The 13,686-nt window shown below is 41.2% G+C and overlaps 1 protein-coding gene across 5 annotated transcripts in view; it reads left to right on the top strand.

Annotated features, from left to right (window-relative positions):
• LOC149314870 (syntaxin-binding protein 6) overlaps positions 1 to 13,686 on the top strand; it is a 156,480-nt gene that overhangs the window by 22,527 nt on the left and 120,267 nt on the right. Inside the window, exon 1 of one of the 5 annotated variants that reach the window (XM_089522035.1) lies at positions 5,262 to 5,328. The exons of 3 other annotated variants lie outside the window; for them this stretch is intronic. The gene's annotated coding sequence lies outside the window, so the exon portion shown is untranslated. Of the gene's footprint in view, positions 1 to 5,261; positions 5,329 to 7,764; positions 7,794 to 13,686 lie in introns of those variants that run through there. One more of the 5 variants, XM_089522033.1, reaches the window with a different exon arrangement.

The raw sequence follows: 13,686 nt of genomic DNA, 5'->3' as shown, positions 1-13,686 counted from the left end.
GCTTTGTTATGTATCCTCCTACTCATATTTTCAGAAGACTTGGAGATACACTTTTCCCCATTAACCTCTTCTCATTTGGCTTTTCTTCTGTGTTAATTATCTTTGTTTCCCTTAAATCATTTATCCTAATATTGGGTTTAGTTCCAAGATTGTTGGTTTTGCTGTAAAACAATGCCATCCACATATCAGGTACTACTTTGTGTATGCTTGACAAGTCTTACCAAGTAAGTAAAAGCATGTTTGCTTGTAAACTAAAAATAATAATAATAGCAAAACATACTGAACTAAGCATAGTCACTTGACTACAAAGCTTTGGAATGAGGTGAGGTTGAGTGGGAGGGAGCCTAGTGGGAGAAGGAACAGGCTTGCTGAGTGCCTAACCATATCTTACAATTTGAAATTAGGAGAGTATGTGTGTTATGTTGAGGTTTTGAAAAACTCTTTACTGAGCTATACTGAGATAGGATGGGCAAGCTAACTGTCTGAAACCACATGACCTTCTGCTTGAAACAAACTGAGACAGCACTTTACATTTTCTTTTCCAGGTTGTCTAGTGCTTCAAGCAGAAGCACTCCTGTTAGAGTTTGGAGGGACATTGCAGCATTTTGAGAAAAAATATGGTTCGTAACAATGGTGTTCTGGTCTAGGATCCTACTATCACACATACATATTCCTTAAACGTTGTAATGTGAAATAGTGCAAATGATTTGCAATGAGGCATGGCACAGTAGAATTTGAACATTCCTCAAGAGAATCTTGTTTAGATTAGGTGTGGAGAAGTTTATTCATCCTGAGGGCCATGTTTCCAACCCTGCATTAATTGGATTATTAATGACAACACTGGTCCTGAAGAATTCCTATCCTTGCTCATGCATGTCTTCCCTTTCTCATATGTTTGGGTTTGTTAATTGTGTAATCTAACCAGGATGTATTTTATAATGCTCATTTCCCTATTTAGGTTGGTTACTGGATTGGCTTTGTTCCGAGTCTTTGATGTTTATCACACTATACTCTTAAAGTGCTACTATTCCACTTTGACTCCTCTAGCTGCCTCCTGTTGCATTCTGGGATTTGCAGTTTTAAGGAGGGGTATTTAGAATTCTCAGGCAGAGAACTTCTCTGCCTGAGAATTCTAAATACCCCTCCTTAAAACTGCAAATCCCAGAATGCAACAGGAGGCAGCTAGAGGAGTCAAAGTGGAATAGTAGCACTTTAAGAGTATAGTGTGATAAACATCTTTGTAAAGAAAAGCACTAGGACGAAGTGGCATGTAAACTTCAGTGCAGTGCATTGAGAAATGTTACATATATGGGAACAATCTTGGTATGGTCTTGTGGTATCCACAGGGAAACCTACAAATAGTGAGGAAAATATCATTATCACCTCCTTATGTCTGTTAGAGGCAAAGGAATGGTTGGCAACAGTGTAGCATGTGGCTGAAAATAGCTCTCCTGTCATAAAGATGGAATGCTGTTGCAAACCAAACCTTGTACATCAAGTAAAATTGAGATGGATAACTTTAGTTACAGAGCAAATATTTGGAAAAACATTGCTGAATATATGAAATCTGTTTGCATCATGGGAGCAAGTGTGATGAAGTGGTTTGAGTGTTCTAATAGGACCCTGGAGACCAGTATTCAATTTCCTGATCTCACTGGGTGGCCTTGAGCAAGCCTCAGAAAAAGGTAATGGCAAATCTCCTCTGAACAAATATTGCCAAGAAGACCCCATGATACATTTGCCCTAGGCAGTGGTGGCGAACCTATGGCATGAGTGCCAAAGGTGGCACTCAGAGCCCTTTCTGTGAGCACAGATGCTGTCGCCCCAGAACAGAGTTTGCCAGAGTTTGTTACTAGAAAGCCAGTGGGACATGGCACTTTGTGAAATGCACAGATATAGGATGGGGGACACCTGGCTGAATGAAACTACATGTGAAAGGGATCTAGGAGTCCAAGTAGACCACAAGTTGAACATGAGTCAACAGTGCGATGCGGCAGCTAACAAGGCCAATGCGATTTTAGGCTGCATCAATAGAAGTACAGTGTCTAGATCAGTGATGGTGAACCTATGGCACGCGTGCCAGAAGTGGCACTCAGAGCCCTCTCTGTGGGCACACATGCTCTCTCCCTAGCACAGAGTTTGCCAGTTTCATACTAGAAAGCCAGAGGGACATGGCACTTTGCAATAAATAAGTGGGGCCTGGGTTGCAGTTTGGGCACTCGGTCTGTAAAAGGTTCACCATCACTGGTCTAGATCAAGGGAAGTAATAGTGCCACTATATTCTGCTCTGGTCAGGCCCCACCTGGAATATTGTGTCCGGTTCTGGGCGCCACAATTCAAAAAGGACATTGAGAAAATGGAGTGTGTCCAAAGGAGGACGACTAAAATGGTCTGGAAACCATGCCCTATGAGGAACGACTGAGGGAGCTGGGGATGTTTAGCCTGGAGAAAAGAAAGTTAAGAGGTGATATGATAGCCCTGTTGAAATATTTGAAGGGATGTCATATTGAGGAGGGAGCAAACTTGTTTTCTGCTGCTCCAGAGACTAGGACCTGGAGCAATGGATGCAAGCTACAGGAAAAGAGATTCCACCTCGACATTAGGAAGAACTTCCTGACAGTAAGGGCTGTTCGACAGTGGAACACACTCCCTCAGAGTGTAGTGAAGTCTCCCTCTTTGGAGGTCTTTAAGCAGAAGCTGGATGGCCATCTGTCAGGGATGCTTTGATTGTGATTTCCTGCATGGCAGGGGGTTGGACTGGATGGCCCTTGTGGTCTCTTCCAACTCTATTATTCTATGATTCTATGATAAACAATGGGTTTTTGGTTGCTGTTTGGGCACTTGGTCTCTAAAACCTTTACCATCACTGCCGGGTTACCATAAGGTGAACATGGCTTGAAGGCGCACAACAGTAACAAGGGTGCAGCACAGGGAGAGTTTGTGAGTGATGTACAACTGTGGGCTGGTTTGCAAATATATAAAACAATTAAATAAAATCACAAAGAAGTAATTTAATCCATACCTGGCAGCTGTACATTCAGTATGGACTGAGGAATATCACAAGGAGAAAATCATAACAGTTTCCTGGGAAGCTGGTTCCAGTGTCCAGCTATTAGTGAAGTTAGCACATCTTTCATGATATGAAGCCTACATATTTTGCTTCAGCTTGAACTCAGTGTTAGCTACCCTTCAGTCCTGGGAAGCTGCCTTATAACCAGCTCTCTGTGGGCCTTTTCAGACATTTTGCTAATGGAGGAGGGTTCTTACTTGTCACACCTCCCTGACAAACATGCTACACTTTTGACAGCAGGCATTCAGATGTTAATTGTACACTGAGAAGTATAATGTATGGGATGTCACAATAAATGTCCTTGTTACCTGTGTTTACAAAATAAATAGATGCCTTGTGAATGTAATGTACTGTGAATGTGTACTTAAAGGATTATGTGTCTGTTGTTTTACATAAAACATTTGGGCTGCTGATGAAATCTTCCCAAGCTGTTTAGTTGAGGAGAGTATAGCATGGTTGGCAATATGTTTTCACATATATTGTCTTGCTGTAGGTATTTTGTTTGTTTGTTTTTGGACAACCCTGTAAGTGATGGGCAGGAACCAACACTGGGCTTCAGCAAAATCAAGCCAATTTCTGCTTTTCATACTAACTTACTTCCTGTGCATTTCTGGAGCCATGTTTAGGGATCTTTGGAGGCTGAAGGTTGAAAAGGAAGGGAAGTATTATCTTTCTTCCATAAAGCAAATGTCTTTTTATTTAGGCAGGCCTCTGGTTCTTAACTTGTAGCAGAAGTAAACTTGTGCTGTCCTTGTACTTACTGTATGTCTTTATTTTATTTATTTTTTTAAAATATGCTTTAAATGCCTGTTAACTGTGTTAGCTCTGTATTTTCACCATTGGTGTGTAATATTTAACATTTATACTTGAAGGTTTTGTTTGTTTGTTTTTAGCTGTACTTTGTTTTAACTTGCAAGCCACCTTTAGTTCTGTAGTGGGATATTAAATAAATAAATAATTTTTTGTGGTTAAATTTCCTGTTATAGTTGGAGGGTTTTAAACAATGGATTACTATAGGATTTCCCAGATTAACCCTGTTTCCTGAATAAAGTTGTAAGAATGGCCCTATACAGACAGCCAAAATAAAGCTGTTTCGAGTCACTTTGGAGGTATGGTGTTTCAATGATGCATGCTTCCTAAGAGTCTGGAAGCTGCACCAAAGCTGCACTCCAGTCCTTAGGACTGGAGTGTGGCTTTGGTGTGGCTTCTGGACTCTTAGGATGCATGTATCATTTAAATAGCATACTTGCAAAGTGACTTGAAGCAGCTTTATTTTGGCTGTCTGTATCAGGCCACTATTTCACATTTTCCTGTATGAGAATCCATACTTTCTGCAAGTCTTTTATTATAGACCTGTACAGCTTTGGACTTTTTTGACGAGGGAGCAAATTCTTTAACTTATTTTCAAAGACAAGTAGGCTTTTAAATATGTAAATAGTCCATTTAAATCAAGGGATAAAAGTATAATTCAGTGGATTTCAGTTCACATTCAGGTCAGTTTATTTTAGAAAGGTATTACTTTTCAAAAGAAATATTTAGTCAGTCAGTCACTAATGCACAACATAGGAAAGCATCATAACAATAACACTTCAGAAAGATAAGACATGGATTGAAATACCACTCATCCAAATATTCTATAAAGCATGGCAACAGAATATATCAAAAGTGCACTACTTTTATTGCCTTTGTGATCTAAGGATAACCAGCTCTAAACTAAAATCTCAGATGTTCTTTGATGTATGTGCTTGTGGAAAATGCTCATTCTTGCCAGAATATTTATTAGTCCTAATACAGCCATGAATATTTATTATTATTATGTTTTATTCATAAAGCACTGTAAATTTACAGTGCTATACAATGCCATAGTGTCAATACTGAAAACACCAAGGTAGTCTTATCTTATGTCACCTGCCAGTTTTCCTTCTTGTGATTTTTATGTCCTATGCCAGTGATAGTGAACCAAGTGCCCAAACTGCAATCCAACTCCTACTTATTTATCGCAAAGTGCCAGCATGGCAATTTATCCTGAATGCATGGCTGGGGTGGGGGAGGAAGAGGAGGGAGATATGATGTAATGGCCGGAGGTGGAGAGGAAGGAGAGGAAGAGGAGGAGGGAGGTAGGGCGTGACGGGTGGGGGTGGAGGAAGAGGAGGGAGGTAGGACATGACGGCTGGGGGGGGAGGGAAGGAAGAGGAGGGAAGTAGGATGTGATGGCCCGGCACAGGGAAGAAGAGGACAAGGAGGACAAAGCACAGCAGGTGTGGGTGGGGAAGGGAAGGAAGGCGGAGAAGGTGGAGGATGTTCCTGGGGTGTCAGATCATTTTGAAAATGGAGGCACCTCCATTTTCAGAATGATTTCCAACAAAATTGGGATCTCTCCAGTAGTGAGTTCTCACTACCAAGGAACCGGATTAGTGAAGCACCGTGAAAAAGAAGCAGTAGGTGACTATGATAGGGTTGCCTTAGAGTTTCCATACGTCAGAAATGACTTGTAGGAAAAGAAGAACAACAGAAAGCCAATGTGGTGCAGTGTTGGAATGGTGTCACACATGCCCACAGAGAGGGCTGTGAGTGTCCCCTCTGGCACACATGGCATAGGTTCACCATGGAACGCCTGAGGGAGTTAGGTATCGGGGGCACTGCGCTCCAGTGGTTCCATTCCTACCTCTTGGGTAGATTCCAGATGGTGCAGCTGGGGGACGTTTGCTCCGATAAGAGGGCGCTTACATCTGGTGTCCCTCAAGGAGCCATTCTGTCACCCATGCTATTCAACATTTACATGAAATCGCTGGGAGAGATCATCCAGAGACACAGGGCGCGGTGTTATCAGTACGCTGATGACACCCAAATATGTTTCTCTGTGTCTCCGACTGATGCAGTGACTAGGGATGGCATCTTTCCTCTAAATGCCTGTCTGGAGTCAGTAATGGGCTGGATGAGGGAAAACAGACTCAGTTTTAATCCAGAGAAAACGGAAGTACTCGTGATAGGTTCTCCTGGCCCGGGGAAGGAAATTTGTCCACCTGTCCTGAACGGGGTCACGCTCCCCTTGAAGGACTCTGTTCGCAGTCTGGGGGTGCTTCTGGACTCGTCGCTTCACCTCACATCTCAGGATGTGACAGTCAGGAGCACTTGTTATCAGTTTTGGCGGATACGCCAGCTGCGACCCTACCTGGGCCGGGGGGACCTTGAAATGGTGGTACATGCTCTGGTAACCTCTTGGTTGGATTTCTGCAATGCACTCTACATGGGGCAACCCTTGTACCAAACCCGGAAGTTTCAATTAGTTCAGAACATGGCAGCGAGGTTGGTCACTGGATGCTCCAGGACCAGCCACATAACACCTGTCTTACAAGATTTACATTGGCTGCCCATTCGCTTCCGGGCGCAATACAAGGTGTTGGTTATCACCTATAAAGCCCTAAATGGCTTGGGCCCAGGGTACTTGGAGGACTGCCTCTCCCCATACAATCCGCCCCGCACTCTCAGATCGGTTGGGAAGCAATTGCTAAGGGTTCCCAAGACAAGATACACCTCGTCTTCTCAAAGGGCTTTTTCTGTCTCGGCCCCACACATCTGGAACTCTCTTCCTGACGAGCTCCGCTCTGTTACCTCCCTTGACCTGTTTAGGAAGAAGCTGAAGACCTACCTTTTCCAACAGGCTTTCCCCCATGCGTTGTGACATCTGTTCTCTCCCCATCACATTGCACTTTCAAGCTAGTTTGTTGTTGGTTTTAATGTCTGTAATTTTATTCTGTTTTTAACATGGTGTATTTTTTAATGATATTTTATGATGTTGATACTGTTGTAAATTGTACGATGTTTTGTACCCTTGTTGTAACCCGCTTTGATCTCTTTTTGGAAAAGCGGGCTATAAATAAACAGTATTATTATTATTATTATTATTATTATTATTATTATTATTATTAACAGTGCCCTATGCGCTCCTATATTTCACAAAAATACTTTATGTTGGATATCTCTGGTTGAAATTAATCAGCATTTTTCACCTCTTTGAATTCAGTATCTACAACAGTAACATAATTGAAAATCTAATGTCATCTGAGTGTGAAGGATTTAAGCATTATGAAGAGTTTATTATTAGAAAGACCAGATTAACAGTTTCTAATCAACTCAGTCTCAGATTTCTGCCTTGCTCTATGTCCCATTTTGTCATTCTCCAGTCTACTGGAGAAAATGTGGCTGGAACAAGGCAGAAAGCCTCCTGGGGTCCTCCTCCTCTAAGACGGTCCTCCCCGGGGCTGGAGGAGGCCGAGGCCCCAAGCGCAGCACCACTTCCTCCAGCCCTGGCCAGCACAGCCAGCTAGGCCTCTCTAGGACTAGAGGAGATGGCACTGTGCCTCAGCCTCCTCCAGCCCTGGGGAAGCCTAGCCAGCCATGCTGCATCTTTTGGGGCCTCAGCCGAGGCCCTGAGCACAGTGCCACCTCTTTCAGCCCTGGTTGGTGCAGCCGGCCAGGCTCTCCAGAACTGGAGGAGGTGGTACCATGCTCGGGGCCTCAGCTGAGGCCCCAGAAGTTCCAGTGTGGCAGGCTAGGCCTCCTCAGGGTTGGAGGAAGCGGCACTTGGGGCCTCAGGCCGCGCCACCTGCCTGAAGCCTAGGCCCAGAGAGATCTGGCAGAGCAGTGAGGAGGCAGGAGGCCTCCCTGGGCCTGAGGTGCAGCTGCACGGGGCTGAGGCCTTAAGGATTTAGCGGGGCTGTAGGTGAGGCACAACATGAATTTATATTGTTTTTTTTTTAAATTTTATTAATGTGTTTGGGTTTTAGTTGGTCACGTCCTCCGTTTTTCTTGAATGCACTACATTTTGTCCTACGTTTTTTCCTACAGTTTCCCTAGTTTTGTGCAAGAGAATTATGGCAACCCTAGCCCAGGAGGAAAGGCAGCATTAGCCTGCAGTTTGGGAACCACTGGTTTACAGAATGATTTGGCAACAAAATAGACAATGAAGTTTGAATATTAAAAATATTGAAAATCTTTCAAAACTTCTAAATGAATATTATAAAATTTCTGGCTTCATCATTAACAAAAATAAAACCAAGGTTTTAATTATGAATCTAATAGAAAAGGAAAAACAGAAGTTTGTTAGCAAATTGGGGTTTCAAATACAAAAAGTAGTCAGATATTTTGGGATATTTTTTACCACAAATAATAACTATGAAAAGGTGTGGAAGGATATTAAAACGGATCTAGAAAATTGGGGGAAAATGAGATTATCTTGTATCGGTAAAATATCAGCTCTAAAAATGAACTTGCTCCCTAAAATACTTTTTCTTTTTCAAAATCTGCAAATCATAGTCAACGACCTATCTTTTAAGAAATGGGATAAAGACATCTTAATATTTCTCTGGTCTGGGAAAAAGCCATATGTCAAAATGAAATTATTACAGGATAGCATAGATAGAGTAGGCCTGGCTTTGCCTAATCTGAGGCTTTATTGTTACGCTTGTAGTTTGTATTGGTTATTAGACTGTATAGTGATTAATAATAAAGATTTGCTTTTATTGGAAGGTTTTGAAAATCGTTATGTTTGGCATGCTTATGTAGCATATGGGAAAGATCGGGTTCACAAAGACTTTAGTAATCATATAATTAAAAGATCTCTTCTGAGGGCTTGGAAAATTATAAAGAAAAGATGGAAAGATATGATACCAGGTTGGATCTCAATTAATGAGGCTTTTTTCAATAATGATCCTTTGAAAAAAGAAAGATGGCTTATATATGATGACATTCTGATTAAAAATCAACAAGTTATTAGAATAAAAGACCAAATGGAATTTAATAATCAGGGTTATAATTTTGGTTGGCTTTTGCACAGGCAACTTAATGAAAGATTTAAGTTTGATTTTAAGTTAAATTGTATCGAAGGCCTGAGACAGATGGTCCCAAAGCAGTGTGCCGGCGGCGATACTTGGGCTAGCGACTGCGCACCAACTGCACAGTCCCTAACCGTAGCATGGCACAGTGGCAGCATCATGGCGGCGTCCCATCCACATAGGCGGTGCCATCTTCACGTAAGCGACACGCAGCATATACACGTTGCTGCGTGTCGCTTACATCACGAGTTCACCATTGGACTTGAGATCCATGGACTTGAAAATCATGGAGGGGTGACCTCCATTAATGTCAATGGGGAGTGCGCCCCGCATGCATGTGTCCCATTCAAGCCTATGCTAAAGAAAAAAGTAATCTCTTGATGTTTTCTAAAATAAGATTTCAAGTAGTTTATAAAAGGTTCTCTCTCTCTCTCTCTCTCTCTCTCTCTATATATATATATATATATATATATATATAACTTTTGCAAAGTTTAATTGACCTAGCTGTTTCATTTTACATGTGCAGATTGTTATTTTTGGGGGAAACTTCTTACTTTGTTGTGGTTGAGAACCCTATCTATTCTTTCCATGTTAATTCTATCCTGGTACCCCTTTTTGTGTTAAAGAATTAATGCACAGCATATCGACTTCGTTAACTGAGGTGTACCTGTAATAGTACTAGCAGTTTGCTTTGATCAAGCTCTTTTCCTGCTACCTGCAAAGGGTAGGACCAGTAGGGGGTGCGGCCTGCACCAAAAGAGAGCTGACACCCATTTGGCTCTCCTCCTACTTCTCCCCTCCTGGCTTCACTGCAGTGGCATAGGTATCTTCGCAAGGAGGCCTCTGCCATGGCGGCGAAAGAGGGGCCCGAGTGTATCCCACCAGACTTTGCTGCAGTGGTGGGGGCCTCCTCATGAGGAGACCTCCACAGCTTCACCAAAAGAGAGGGCTGAGTGCCCTTTCCCAGCTTTGCTGAGTTGGCTTTCTCATGGAGAGACCTTTCCCACAACAGCGAAGGAGAGGGCCAAATGTGCGCTTTTGGCTGCTACCACTCCCTTAGCAGACCACCACCACCACCCATGAAACCAGGGGTGGGGATGCCACTGGGTAGGACCCCAATCAGTAGATACAAGAAAGCGGATTCTTACTAATGATCAGGAAGCTCTTCCTGATGGCTAGAGCTGTTTGACAATAGAACAGATTAACTCAAAAGGTTTGCAATGGGGAAGAAGGGCTTTAGAGAGTTTGGCCTAGAAACATATGCTGCTTGTTCTAGAGAACAATTTAAAAAACAGTGTCCCCGAGTTTCAGGATTTTAAAAAAAAATAATTGAATTTTAAAAGTATTAATGCATTTTAAAAAGAGAGAGAATGGAGGAGGAGAGAATGTGATGTTAATGAACTATATTAATATAAGCTGATTATGTGTCTTGCAAATATTCTTTGGATTTGGCATTGATAGGTAGCTAAATCTTGCCAAGAGAACCCTGTGTATGGTCTCCCTAAGAGACAACTTGAAGGCATACAGCAATAGCAGCAACAGTAACAAAGCAGTAGAATCTTCTGCTGATTATATGATAGACGATGAATATTTATCTTTCTAGTCTTAGAGTATGAATTTTACCTGCAGTAAGAAGGTATGTGTATTACAATTTAATATTGTAAGCCACTTTGATAGTTTTTAGAAAAAGTGGGGTAAAAATAAAAGTTTTATTTATTGTTTATTAAAAGTTAGTCATCTCTAGAGCAAACCAGGAAACCTTATAGTTATTAAAGTATACTTTTTTTTAAAAGCATTTTTAGTGTTAAAACTTTGAATAATGAGAAAATAGCATGGAACACCTGCCAATCCATTGCTTGACTTTTATATTGTTTGCTGAATTGTTCTTTGGACTGAGCAGTTCAGGTCCAAGTTGTACTTCTGGTTATGAAGTCATTTGTGTCCTCTCCTCTGTGTAAGTCAGGAGTGGGCAAATGCATGGGGGGGGGGGGCAGGAACATTTTCTCCCAGTACTCTCCTGTGGATTGAATTTTGCCAACAGTATGCTGTAATGCACCCATTTCATTGGATCATTGGAATCCTTCTCAGAATAGTGACTGGAAATGACATCACATCAGTTCTGGTCATGATTTTGGGAGGTATGGGTAGGGAGGTGAAGATTCTGGGTGATTGTGGCATAAGGATGCCTTTGTGCATTTATGTGCCTTGAAAAGCTTTCCACAAGAGCTTTGGGGAACTAGCAGGGGCCCACAGGCTGTACCTTTCTCACCCCTGATGTAAAGAACCTTTGGAAGCAGTTAGCAAACTTTTCTAAGTAAAACAAACACACATAAACTGTATAATTAAGAGTAGATTTGTTCATCCGCCAAGACTTTCAAGGTAATCCATTAAACTGTTTGAAAAGAGGGTGTTGATACAGGAACAATGGAATACTTCCATCCTGAAGCAAGATAAGCCTTCACAGATTGAAGCAAGTAGTGAGGTAGACTAAGCAATTGAAGGCAGCTTTGAAAAGAGTGAACTAGAGCTAAACTGTTCTCTAACTGTGCTAGGGAAAAGCACTAGTGAAGGATGGTCTTCCTCTCTTCAAATGTGTATCTTGACAGTTGGTAAATCATTTCAAGTATAAAGGTTATACACTGGGGGATATAAATTCCACATTGCTCTGAGGACCACTCCAGATAATAAAGAGAAATGAATCATTCAATTAACTGGAGAAAAGTGCATTTGTTACCCATATATTTAACTATATCTGTTTAACTACTTTTTTAAAACTGTCTTCCTCATACCACACATTCTTCTTTCCTTGTATCACTTTACCTTTGGAACTCCTCTCTGCTTCCCTTCACCTGCTTTTCTGAGATCCACAGTCTTCTCTATTTGCTGCTGCAGATCTTCTCCCTGTCTTTACAACAGTCCCCCCCCTTTTTTTTTTATCAATAGGTCTCTCATCCCTTATCTTTCAGATGAAGCCCTTCTCTTTATCTGCCCCATAGTCTTTTTAAAATAAACAATTGTGTTTTCCTGGAAAGATTAAGAGATGAAATACCAAAGATCAGTTTTGACTGAAAGCTATAGAATACTAATATTTTACTATATAGTATACTGTTCTCCATCTTGTATAAATTGTAATTGTGTGACATTAAAAAAAGCACCACTGAGCCACTGTATCTTAACATATTTGTCTCTAAATAAATAAACAGTGTCCATGCAGATGTGGCTTGCTGTTGTAAATGGAAAATACTGTTTTAACTGATGTAACCTGTCTAGTCTGCGATATAATTACATGATACTACAGTATGAGTGGAAGACTAATTTGGGCATGAAATAAAGGGTTTTTTGAAATGTAAGAAGCCAGACACTGAATTGTTTTTCTTCTTTCGCACTACCTGTTGTATAAGGAGCTGAATTCATAAAGGAGGCACTAACCTTCCCAGGGAGTAGTATTCAAAGGTATAGCCACGTGAGTCTCTTTCAGCATAAAAATATATATTACAAAGGAATCTTGTAGCACCTAAGAAAAAGAAATTTCTGGCATAAAGTTTCATAGACCCCAGTCCATTTCATCAAATTCAGAATGGGTTTTGACCTTGATCATATTTGCAAGAGTCTTGGCTTTTACAGAAGCGTTTATAGAAGCCTTTTAATGGAAAAAAATTGTTAAATCATTCGGGGTGCTGTGTTTTTATAATAAAGAAAATTATTTTATATTGGACAGACATCTGAAAACTGCCATAATTAGCAATAGCAGCTTCATTTATATACCACTTCATATTGCATTAAGTAGTCTCTAGGCGGTTTACAACTGTAAGGTAATTGCTCCCAACAAGCTGGGTACAGTACTTATTTTAGTGACCTCAGAAAGATGCTAGGCTGAGTCAACCCTGAACCCCTGGCTGGGACTGACCTCACAACTTTGGGGTTTGTGAGTGAGTGGCTGCAGTTCCTTCATTTAACCACTATACCACCAGGGCTCCTAATTGGCTGCACACTCCTATAATAGAAAATAATTTCCCTTCTAGTTAAATAATTCTGCAATTACAGCCTGAGGGACGTGGAGCGTGACAATTGAAGTAACCACATCTTGTGATAAGCTCTTACATTCAACAGTGAAAGGTGGAATCATTAGATCATGAATGCATGACAAGATAACAGAGTTCCCATTGGAATTATATATTTATTATTAGAATGTTTGAGAGACAAAATTGAGGGGAAGCATCCCTTCTGTTTTTTTTTTAAATCTTGTGTATCATCTTCACATATGACCAGAAATCTTGCTAGTATTTTTTTTTTTTTGGGGGGGGGGTTCAGTGCATTTTTTTAACATTTAAGTCAAGTCAATTTAGAATTATGGTGACCATATGAATGAGAGGCCTCCAAGACAATTTTTTATTAACAGCTCTGCTTAGGTCTTACATGCACAGGGCTATGACTTCCTTGATTGAGTCTATCCAGCTGTAATATTATCTTCCTCTTTCATTCCACAGTTTTACCTCTAGGGATGTTTTGTGCCTGCTACCTTCATCAGTTCACCCAATTTTTTTTTACACAACAATTTGTCCCTCCCTTTCAGTTTTGGGAGTAAGAACAATACTGTTGACACTGATGATTCTCAGATCCTAATTGGAGCTAAACAGCTATTTGTACACCAGACTGACCCCACGATTCCATAGAGGGCTTGCAAATGAACTGTGATTAGAAACAAAGAGTGATAACACAGGCGATGCTCCCAATGCCATACTGTAGTCAGAACTCAGAAACATTTTGGACTATAGCTCCCAA

Source organism: Sceloporus occidentalis, unplaced genomic scaffold (assembly GCF_023333645.1).
Source record: "Sceloporus occidentalis isolate IW3139 unplaced genomic scaffold, rSceOcc1.0.p SCAF_4, whole genome shotgun sequence".
Taxonomy (NCBI): domain Eukaryota; kingdom Metazoa; phylum Chordata; class Lepidosauria; order Squamata; family Phrynosomatidae; genus Sceloporus; species Sceloporus occidentalis.
The sequence above is the reverse complement of the archived record's forward strand: the minus strand, read 5'-3'. Positions and strand labels throughout refer to the sequence as shown.